Raw genomic sequence first — 12032 nt, 5'->3', positions numbered from 1 at the left:
CTTAATGCCTCCCTAATTTCTCTTGCCGTTGTTTGATCTCTAATGTGGTTAAAAGAATTGAAGTATTTCCGTTCAGATAATTAACTGTTTTAATTCACCAGTGAGAAGCGGGGTTTTTATACCCGGCAGCTAAATAAGGTACCTTTGTTGCTCGGTGTTTTGGAAGTCTTGACTTAAGGAGGCCCGGATTGAAGCCTGTGTGTGGGTCTGCTGAGACAATTTCTCTGCTGTTGTTTAAGAAATAGCATCTACCTTGTGCTGACTGCACAGAAAGGGGAAAAGCTGCAGTCTTCCATTGCTGCAGAGACAACTGGTTTTGGTAAGGTTTCCTTCCTGGTGAAACCAGATGGTTTCCGTGGAACTGATTGTGTTGGATTTCCATGCTCAAGCTCAGACATTGTTGCTTCTGCTAATCAAGTGCAGACTGCTGTGGCAGTGGCTAAGCAGGAAGTAAGATTTGTTGAGAAAAAATGCAGCGTTTTTATGGTCGCTACTTACAGTAAAGAGCAGAGCCACACCAAAACCCTGATGTGCAAATGCCTCCTTCAGCAACTTTAGGAGATGGAAAAAACGTTCTATCTTGACTTGGTTTTCCCTGGGACCTGAGTGGCAGTTCCTGATGAAGCAGTGCCTGTTCCAACCTGTGCTGTTTGCGGAGGGGAATCCAACAAAAGCAGGGAGGAGTTTCAAACCAAGAAGTATCCTGTGTCTGCGGTACCAGAGGTATTCAAGAGCACAGAAAACAGAAAAATGAGCCGATAAGAGCTATTTTTCCATCTTGCATTACCATGGCTGGAACATCTTACATTTGCCTTAGCAGAGATAAGTAAGCTAATAAGGTTTAATGATCTTGTATGTACCCCACCCAGTAGCAGCAGTGCAGAAGGGAGTGACAAAACTCCTGACAACTCGTTTAAGTGACTGAAAAGTAGAATGCAGCCAGTGAAAGGCTGCAGAGAGATGGGTAACATCAGGGAGTTCTCTGCTTCAGCACTGAGCACGAGTGTGGGGCTGAGGTGCTGGGGCCAAGTGGAAAGGAGCTTGAGGATTTACAGATTCATGCCCGAGAAAGGTGCTCAGATTACCGTGACACGGGTCTGATCTGCTCTGCCTTGTTCTCCCACAGAGGATCTGATCGCTGTGGGCAGAGCAGCTCAGCCGAGTGAGGGCTGGTGGAGAGTTTGGAGTTGGATTTCCCACTGAGTCGCGGGTGCCAAGTGAACCCTGAGGTTTTGAAATGGTCTCAATCACAACCTGGATGATGCTGTAAGTGCTCTCTGGACAACAAAATTGAGGTTTTACCCAATAACAGTGTAATTAGATTAATAATTAAATGCTTTAATAATAATGCAAGACTGAAGAAATCTTCAGCTATCCTACCCATGCCTCACTGTCCTCTGAGCACAGGGAGCAAGCAGTTCCAAATGAGTTGTGAAGGGGTTGCTGCTGGCCGGGATGTCGAGTGGGAACGAACGCCTCTGTGCTTGGAAGGAGCTTCGTTGGGTCCTGAGCCCGGTGGGTGCTCTGCACCTCAGTATTGGGGGAGCTGCCCCTCTGCACAGCGACATTTGGTGCTGCAGGGTCGCAATCTCCTGCTGCATCTGAGCTGTTTCCCACTGGCATGCCCTTGTGCTGAAAGCGGTGTTCTTTTGTCTTTTGGGGCTTGACTTGACACGCAGAGCTCATCCTTTCTCCTTAAGCAAATAGAGGGTAGGAGACACTGAAGATGGTAAATCCAACTAATTAGTTCTATAAATTAAAAGCTAAAGAGCAGACAACGCTGCGCTGCAAGCCGTGCATGTTTAGTGGTTAGAATAGCCACAAATCTGCATCTCCAGCTGCCAGAATGCCTCAAGCTAAAAATAAGTTTTTCTGTCAAATCATAACTGTTCTACGTGGAAAAGTGCGTGTGATGTGGAGCAGTGACTGCTGCGGCTGGGTGCTGCTCTCCTGGGTGGCTGAGGGCCAGCAATGGAATTTTGGAAGGCTGGAGCCCTGGTAACATCCAAATACTGCATCACTTCACTTCAGACAGCTGAATCTTGAAATATGTGCTGTGTTGTCAGAGTAGTGCTGGGTACATTGGATGTGCCCAGTGCTTTGAATACGGCACAAAAGCTTTTTGTCTCCCTGCTAATTACCCAAGTTCTGAACATCCTCTGTCACTTCGCAGGATTCTTCTTGTTCTGCTTTGATACCTTTCCCACCTTTGTTTTATTCATCTTCAGAAGAGCTTGGTTTGCTCTTCTGGTTCAGGGCTGAACCTGTTGCTTGGATTTGTTGTCCTGCAAGGGGGAACAGCTGCATCCAGGATTCTGACGTTCACCTTGGACAACAGGAAGGCAAAGTAAGGTTCAGCACTTCAGAGTAAGGCTCAGGCTTTGCAGTAGTGTCTGTGCACCTGTGTGGTGTAAAGTCCTATAAAATCAGTAGCTGTGCTGCTAAGTCGTTTCTCAGCTTATTTTTTCAGTCCAAAGTGAAAGTGGGAAACAGAATCAAGCGCCATTTTTTGTCATTTATTTGTTTTTAAGTGGGCTGAGGGGTAAAGAAAGCATGAGAAGTAGACCAGGTTGTGCTGGGAGGACTCCCCAAGAACCACAGACCCGTTCCCTGCTCCTCCCGGAGCAGTGCCCTGCACTAACAGCCTTCAGTTTCAGAATAACGCAGTCCTGCAGAAGTTCTCATCTTGTGTTCAAGAGCTTAATTATATTCAGAGACAGGAGCACTGCAGCCAAGCCCTGCCATGGGTGGTATGAAAAGGAACAAGGATGGGAAAGAGGCCGCGTTTCAGCAGGAGCTCACAGTGAATATTGAGTTGCAAGATCGTTTGTGTCAGAAGAATCACTGAGCTTGATAGCACAGGGATTTCATTGTCCCTAAATCATCCCAGATATGGTGACACCATATCCAGGGACTAATACCATTAACTATAATTTTTGAGAAATGTCTCCTTATCCTGCAGTTCATGAAGATGAAATGGAGATGGAGTTAAGCAGACAATTTACAACACATCTGTCCTCTTTTGCAGTGGGTGGGAAGGATCTGTGACAGTAGAAGCTGAGGAGGAAATACCAGCCAATAGAGCTTTGGTAAGCTGAGGTTAGGAACATTTTTGACGTGCAGTCCTTAAATACATGTATGTATTTGTATGTATGTATTTTCCAAGAGGTGCTACTTGGGGACCTGGGACACGAGTGTGGGGCTGAGGTGCTGGGGCCAAGTGGAAAGGGGCTGGAGGATTTACAGATTTGTGAGGAAGGCGCTCGGATCACAGTGACATGGATCTGATCTGCGCTGCCTCGTCCTCCCAAAGAGGGTCTGATTGCTATGGGCAGAGCAGCTCAGCTGAGTGAGGGCTGATGGAGAGTTTGGAGCCTGGGATTTGCCTCTGAGTCTGGATTCTCAGGAACGAAGTGAACCCTGCGGTTGCGGAATGGTCTTTATACATACAGTATGCATATGTATGTATACATATATGAAGGAAATCTTTTGTGGGTATTGTTTTGGGGTTTTTTAACTGTCTTCTTGCAAACAGAATTTTGAGGGTACCAGAGAACATGGGATGTGATGAAAGAAACAAGAATACATCAGGGAAACTTCCTGAATGTGAGATCTATGCCTTCAGTGTTAAAAACAGCCTGGAGAACGTGAGAAGAAAATGTGTTGGAAGAAGAGGTCCTCAGTGGCTGCTGGTGGCCCGGATGTCACAGGGATGTCATCTGCTCTCCACCTTCCGACCCACCGCAGGTACCAGGCGTGGTGCTCCTCTATCAAATGCTCAAAATCCCAACGTCCCACGTTTCCTCTTCTAGATGGCAGATTTTGTAGTGGATTTCAATTGCTGCTGCTCAGCTATCCCACTAAATTGCGTTTTTGAGTCAATTTGCTTGTTTTTTTCTTTCTAGAGATAATGCGTGAGATTGGCGCTGTGATTTGGGGTTTTGTTGGACCCCCTGAGCTGGAAATGCCCAGAGTTCCCAGTCGTGGCGTGACCCTATTAGCTCCATGGGGGCAATTCATCCAGAAATCCAGGAAGGAAAATTCCATTGATACGGAATTTCCCTTGCGAAAATAGCCGTGGTTTCCAGGTAAGCCACCTGGCAGGGGAACGCGGCGTTTAGCAGCCTCTCCTTCTTGTCACGTCCAAGCGGGATTCCCGCAGCGCCCTTCGGTTCCTTATCGTTTCGGTGGACGACTCATTCCTTCTCTTCGCCACAAGGTGGTACCAGGAAACACAGAATCAGCGCTGGAAGCCCACAGATGGCAGCCCCTCTGTGCGCTAATTGGGAGCGGGAGAAGCGCTTCTCCACCGCTCTCCTCGGCCACGTCCAGCTTCAGAAGATCCACGTTAGGCCAGCGGGAATCACCTGAGCAGCGAGTCTCCTTTTGCATCCTTTCAAATGTTTCCATCCAACCACGCTTTGCAGTTTTTGTTACGCCTTTGCTTGGTGCCCACACAGAGCAGTCTGCTGCTGGGGTGCAGGTTTGCTGGCGTCTCACAGGCAGCAACATGAACACAGGCCTCTCAGATTTCATTTCGACAGTCACTGGGCCGTTCCTTTATTCCTCAAGCAATGCAGCTGCTGTGACACACGTCCTGACCACGTAAGCCTAAGCTGGTTATCCATCTCACCTATCCTCAGCTGGACAAGAGGTACTTTATATCTTAAACCCGGACTGAAATAGCTACTGTATAAGCCTGATCAGTTTTAGGCTTGTTGGCACTGTTTTATGTCAGATGTGCTGAATCTTCAACCTGAGATGATTGTACCATACTAAGAAACAATACTTCATCACAAAGCTTCCTGTACTTTTTGTCATGTTTCCCTTTGCTTTTGTATGCCAGCATCCAAGTGCATTTGAATTTTCTCCACTAAATTTAGGATAGATTGTAAAATTCAGAGCTTACTTTGCTATCTAGCAACTTCTAGCAGCACTGCACTAATGCCTCTGTCTGCTCTAACAGTGACATCCTCCCATATGTACTGGGCTGAAGCAATACTGCCACTTGCAGAGAGCTCTTTGTCCTTAACCTTGTACGTTGTGAAACACCTCAGTTATTGGGTTATCTCCTTCTAACACCTGCTTTCGATGTTTACTTTTAACAAGGAGCGGTGCATGAAGCTGGAAAGGAAGCAGCTGCTTACAAGAGCTGGAGAGATGGCATGTGCAGCACTCAACACGCTCGTGATATTTCCTTGAAGATCAGCCCCTGGTTACCCAGCCCTGTAATTCTTTTTCTTCCATTCTCAGTAACTGATCTGGACAGAGATTACTGTGCTCAGTGGATTTATTGGATATAGTGGACAAAGTACCACCCAGAATTACAGGAAGGCAAGGATTCCAGTTGCTGACAAATGAAGATACAGCAACACTGAGATCAGTTGTTTCAGAGACATCTGAGTGAGCACCATGCTGGAAAATACAAGATTTTATTCATGTCTCCATTAAATTGGCGTTGTCGCAGTTCCCTGCTAATTCCTAGATAATAAACCTACAGTGATTACTTAATGATGTGCAAAACGACCAGACCAGAGCCCTCACCACTTGTGTGGGCATGCTTAAGAAGTTGGGTTTATTGATGAACTCATGAAAGGAACTATTGCTATCAACAAAGCAAGGAAGTGCCAGCCACAAGTTTGAAGGGGGAAGGGGAAAAAAAAGCAAACTCAGACCAGATAGACCTTTTCTTCCTATCACTGAGGTGGTGAGCCTCACGGCTGCCTCAGCGGGCATAGTAGGTGGGCTAGAGCGCATTGGCCTCTGCAAGCTTAGCTTATATACAGTGCCTGACTTGCAGGGGTGAGTAACCAGACTGCAAAGATAGACTGCCCCAGTGTGACCCCGAGGTCCTTCACACGGTGCTCAGCTGCATGGCACACTGCCTTTGTGCAGTGAGAAATGCAGTGACCTCTTTTCTGCTATCCAAGGTGTGTAGTTCATGCCTGGAGAGAGGAAATGGTGCCTGGGCACAGAGCAGGGCGCCAGTTTCAGAACCAGACACACAGACGGAATTGTGGCCTCTTTGCATTTGCATCCAGTTAGTGCAGCAGCAGCTCCGTGCACAGCAGTTATGCAAGTCTCCATGCAATACCCTGCTTTACTCACAAGAGGGATTATTCCCATTTTTGCCACCTCACCAGCATTGGTTCTGCTGCTTTTTTGTGTTTCTGACAGGGCCTGTATCTGCCCCTCCTGAAATGCTCCCAGCAGCAGAAGAGCTCATGCCAAGAGTGCCCCAGGGCTCTGCAAAGAGAGAGCTTAAACCAGCAGAAACTGACTCCTGTATTAATTTCCAAGGAGTGGGCAAGAGCTGCCAAAAGCTGTTCCCATCTCTGTTGATCAATATTGCCTTTCAACAAGCATGTGGTGTTACTGGGTGCTAACAGCACTGTGTTCTTGGTGCTTAACTTTTAAGTTAAATAACATTGTGCAGTGTTATTTATTACCCATTCCCAGCATGCTGGCCTTGTTTCCACCATGCCTTATGCTGGGATGCTGCCACAGGTCATTCATCTCTAACTGTGTTAGCAGCTTTTCACACTGGGGGAGAAAATGAGTCTGTGCAGATTTTGAGCGGGCGAATGAGGTGTGGCCAGGACTCTGGGGAGCAGTGCTGGGAGCATACACCTGATTTCCTGCAGGAGAAGGCTGAAAGAAGCCTCTATCTACCTTGCAAGAACCAAGCCTCATTTTTGCTGTCACTGAAGTCAGCAGCAAAATACAAACTATCTTCCAGAGCTGGAACACGCTGAAGTGCTGACTGCCTCTAGCAAAACTGGTATAGAACACCTTCATCGGTAGGAAGCAGTGTGCACTGAAGCTTTTATTTACCCCCTGGGTGACAAATTACAACTTTACAGCTGAGCAGCACCACCCTCCTCTCTTTGCAGCCACAGAGATGCAGCCCCAGCTTAACACAGCATAACAGAGGCTACTTCTTACCATGTGGAAGCCCTCAGAGTTTGAAGGAAAGAAGACAAGAGTATTCTTCTTGCTTTTCATCTTAGAAAACCTGAAATGATCTTTTCTGAGCAGTTATAGAATGGCAACGAGGGGACGCATGCACCCAAAAGCAGGCAGCTTGTTGGTGCTTTGGGGCTGAATGGGAGTGCTTAAATGGTGACAAACATGATTCTGAATAAATCCAATATAAAGCTGCTTTATAATTTCCTCATCTTCAGGTTTGTCATCAGAACTTCTGAAAAGCACTTCCAGTTTAGAAATAGTTTTGTTTCTAACTTTGCATCACGGCGTCCCAAACTGTGTGACGGAGTTATGAGGAGCAGCAATCTGTGTGTGCCCTGGGTTAAGCAGGATGAGACTCACTGAGCTGCGTGGTGAAGGCTCAGAACAGAGGAGTGACACTTTCCTCTCACCAAAGCTGGGTTTCTGTTGAAATGTGGTTTTGCTTGCCAGATTCCCCTTCCCTGTCTGGAGAAACTGGGATCTGCACAGCTCCGTTTGTTCTGTGGGCACACGAAGCAGAGGGGATCTATTTGTATGCACTTAAAGGACCCCTCATTGCCTTGCAAATTCTTAAACCCCAAAGAACGGTAGGGACGGGCTGCACACAGCAGCTCTGCTCACTCATCTTTCTCCCTGGCTGGGGCACAACAAGAACAGGCCGGACGGTTTCCCTTCTGTTTACAGTTTCTCAGAGTTTTCTCTTTCATGTTGTCGGTTCCTCGAATAGCTGCAGTGAAATTAACTACAAACACATCCAGATGCTCATTAAAAACAAAAGGTACCGACGTATTGCTCACACTGAGTAACTTACTGCATTTGCCGTACACCTGCTTTAAAAATCTCCCTCAAAGGAAAAATAAAGCAACTGCTTGGTTTTATGTGGCTTTTTGTGAATGTCTTTTTCAGTTGTTCTTCCAGACCTGGAGCTGCTGGCATCCAAGAGTGCCCGGCTGTGTGCCTGCCTTCAACTCAGAGCAGCAGAGCTGATGACAAGCGCTGCACGGAAAGGCTGGGCTGAGCTGAACGGCCTGGAGCAGCTCCTCTGAGCTCCTGGTGTGCGGCAGCACCGAATGGAATTGGTCAGAGCGTGATCAGATCGCATAGTTGGAATGCCAAAGGAACGAGTCACCTTCCACTCTTAGCCAGTGTTAAGAAGAAGTGTCCAGGTTTGCAACAGACAGCTTGCTCCTTTTGTTTGAACGGGAAGCGTTCTGTTCTGCACAGAAGCAGGATCAGATCCCCCACTCATTGATTTGCATCCAGGAAACGGAAGGTAACTGATATCAGGGAGACCGCCGGGGTGATTGTATCCATGACAACCAGCAGATACGGCCCTCCTGCCTGCCAGCTCTTCTCTGGTCGCCTCCTCTGTCTTCCCAGCTCCCATGGGTCCCTCTCCTTGAGGTGCCCCTTGGTGCAGTTCAGTGTTCCTGAGAGATAGCTGCCAAATTTCCAAATGAAACATGTGGCTTAATCAGTTCTTGTGTCCATCAGCAGAACTCTTCCCCAACATGAGTTGTATCTGCTTCTGCCAAGGGCTCCCTGGCAGCCCCAAAGGAGGCTTCAGGAAATCTGGTCTATGGAGGATAGTCGTGGTTTGCAGGCACACCGCACAGACGCAGGCAAAATGCAGCATGCAGCCTGAAAGCATTTCAGATATGCCAGCCACCCTAACAAATGCAGGACTCAGTGAGCTGAGCGAGGCAGCACGATGCTCACCTCTGCTGGAAGCGTTGGTAGAAGTTAAACGTGTTGTTCACTGAGCAGAGCTTCAGTATGCACATGTTCTTCCGGGAGGAGAGCTGCCTGCACTGCAGTCCCCAAGGAGTTCCTTGCCCCACACCTGCTGGAGTGTCCCTCCTGTATTCCAGACCTGCCCTGGAGAACGCTGCCATGGGAGGCAGTGCACAGCAGTGAGCATCGGGAAGAAATCTGTCACAAAAGGGAAAAGCAATTCTGCTGCTGAACCCAGCCAGAGCTCCTCGTTTGCAGGGCTCCTGCTTAATATCTTCAGTGTGATGTTTGAACCGCGGTAAGGAAAAATGTCTCCCTGGGATCAAAACAAGGTGATTTATCATCTCTTCCTCCGCACTGGAAAAACAAAGCAGAAGAGGTGAGGAAATGAGAGCCTGAACAGAGAGCTGGGCATTAGAAGACAGGACGTGGAGTTCAAGTTCTGTCCTGGTGAGCTATTGAAAACACGACTCAGTTTCCCTATTAGTGATAGGGTTAACAATGAACTGATGAGTGAATCTTAAAAATGCAAAGAAGGCTGCTGTAAACTCTAATTAAACGGCCCTCTGAGTGTATACATAAAGCAGATTTCAAGAGTCTTTGTAAATTGCAGCAGGCATTTGGGATTCGGCTTGTGTGTTCTCATGCCTGCAATCTCTTTGCATCTCCTTATATGTGTAAAAGCAGCGTAGCATGAAGCCCACAGTTAAAGACAGATGCTTGCTGGCTCCAGGAGGAACAAATGGATGCTGTGAGCTGAGGGAACACTGCACAGCTGGGTGGAGAATCACTGCCACATCTTTCAGTGTAAGCAGTTAAAATCAGCCTCTGGTTGTGTGGGTAAGGACCAGCCTCACTACTTCTGCCCTGGAAGGGCTTCCTTGGGGACAGTGGGCTTAATGAACATTGCCAGCCTCCCCGAAGAGAATGCTACAAACCAAAAGCCAGCCAGCTTGCAGAGCAAAATGCAGCTACCACTGTATTTGAGGAGGATTTAATTCTTTTTAAAGGAAACCAACCAAACATTTCAGCGTTTTGGATTCTCACTGAATGTGATACTGTTAGCGGGGCTCTGGTTAGCTGGAGGACTCTGTTTCTCATAGCAGCAGTCTACATGGCAGTGCAGAAATCCTGCTCAGCAGCCTTCTCCAAAGTGTCAGCACATAGGTTTTAATCACTGTGTTTAGCTGCTTACCCAAAGAGCAGGCAGAGCGTTTCTTGTACCCTGCTTTCAGGGTGGGGGTTGCTTTTATAGCTGCTCTTTGGCTAGAAAATAAACACCAAGGTCCACCACCTCGTTTTGCTCACCCAGACAGCAGTGACACGTGTCACGTCCTGTTCATCTCCTGCACTCAAGTCGCAGTTATTGAAGGAAGGTCAGTCTGCAAATCGATAGCATTGCTGCTCTGAGTGCCATAGGTGGGGACTGAGAGGCCCAGCTTGCCCACCCAGCCCTGCTGAGTTGCTGTGCTTTTGGGGGATTTTTGTTTTTTTGTTGCCTGGTCTTTTGGGGGATGCTTCGGTAACTTTGTGGGTTCCCTAGAGCTTCTTCAGCAAAATTCTCTGCTGGCCTTTAACCAAAGTAGCTGCACAGATGCAGGGAGTAGACATGCACAAGTTATTTGTGGTCTCCCCAGTATCTTCAGTTTGCTGTTATATGAAAAGAATTGGGCAGGATAGTCCTTTGTTTCGGTGCAATGGCACCCGTGGGTGTAGAGCTCTCCATTTCTCCAAGCAAAACGTCACTGCTCCATAAAGCCTCACAGTTCCTGCATTAGCCGAGCTCCAGGGCAGCCTGCCTGGCATCCTGCTGCAACACACCAAGGACTTTCTGCATTTCTGTAGACCTCCTGAGGGGATGCAGGGATGCAGCAGCGCGTTCCTTCCTTCCTTCCTTCCCTCTCTGACCTCCCAGCACTCAGCCCCAGCCCACCCCCACTGTGCCCCTCGGTGTCACATCTCCAGGGACGGGAACTCCACCCCCCCCGGCAGCAGAGCTGGGAGTGCCGCAGGATGTGGCACAGAAAGGTCACCTTCGTGGGACTTGGCATGAAAGCACAGCAGGTCACCGAGAGCGGTGTCTCATTTTGTTCTCCTTCCTACACACACTCCTCTATGCATTCCCAGCCCGGACCTGGTCAGGATGCATGCAGAGCAGCTGGAAACCTGGAACAGAAGCTGCATTTTGCAAACAAGTGTAGAAGGTAAGCAGGATGCCAGCACTGACATCATCGTGTTATCGATGCCATTTAAAACAGGTTGCAATCTGCAGCAGCTGGAGGAGGGATGCGAGCAGACGGCACGCCATGTACCGAGCAATAAGGGGAAAATTACGGACAGCTTTGGAGCTGAATGAATAACTCTCCGCAAGATCTGCTTCAGCTTGCTCCAACAGTAAGTGACATCAGTTTAATTGGCCTCGCTTAGCACCAGCCTGGTGGATCTGTGTTATTTAATGCCTTCATCTGCGACTTGGCGCTTGCGGCACAGACGGGTGTTCTGAGCACAGACAGCAGTGTTGGGCTCACACACTTTCTGTCGCCGTGGGAATTTCTTACGTAGGATTCCCCACATGTGAACAAGATGGCCCTGATGACGGCTTACAGATTAGCGCTGAGCATTTCGAAGATCGACTGGAATTTCTCAACGTGCTGCGCTCTGTCCTACTTCAGCTTTCTTCACCTTCACCACCTCTGATCAGCTCATGGCATTTGGGGCAGACAGGGAGGCTTCCTGGGACATTGCCCTCAGAATGCAACAGTAGAGCTATGCTGTGCTTTCCCTTCAGCTCGTTAAAAGATATTTCAGCCACACCTTGGTGAAGTCAGCCCTAAGCAATGCACCCTTTGCCATTTTTTTTTAATGACAAATCATTTTAAACAGAAATCTGAAAACACGGTGCTTTGGATTTCAGTAAAAGTGAGAAGATAACAACTCCTGCATGATAAACCTGGCAAATGCAAACAGCGCTGGGTGTGTTTTGAGCAGCCGTGCTTACAAGACCTTTCCTCCGAGCATCCCCGAGAACCCCGAGGAGGGTAGGGATTTGTTACCCGTATTCGAGCAGCGCCTCATCTCCTACCGAAGAATCCAAAGGTGCGCGTGGATGTACACAAACGATCCGTCCTTCAACCAACGTCGCTGCCTGAAGGAACGGCGCAGGGCGGGGGGTCAGGCAGCGCTCGGGGAAAGGCTCTGCACCGGAGAGCGGGGGGGCCCGCAGCGGACCGCCCAGGGCAGCGAGCGCAGTGGAACGGCGGCTCTCGGAGAGCCAGCTCGGGGCCGCCCAAGAGCCGGGCGGAGCCGTGCCGCCCCCCGCCCCGCCCCGC

The sequence above is a fragment of the Tympanuchus pallidicinctus genome, unplaced genomic scaffold, assembly GCF_026119805.1.
Source record: "Tympanuchus pallidicinctus isolate F22 unplaced genomic scaffold, pur_lepc_1.0 scaffold35, whole genome shotgun sequence".
Lineage (NCBI taxonomy): Eukaryota > Metazoa > Chordata > Aves > Galliformes > Phasianidae > Tympanuchus > Tympanuchus pallidicinctus.
The sequence above is the reverse complement of the archived record's forward strand: the minus strand, read 5'-3'. Positions refer to the sequence as shown.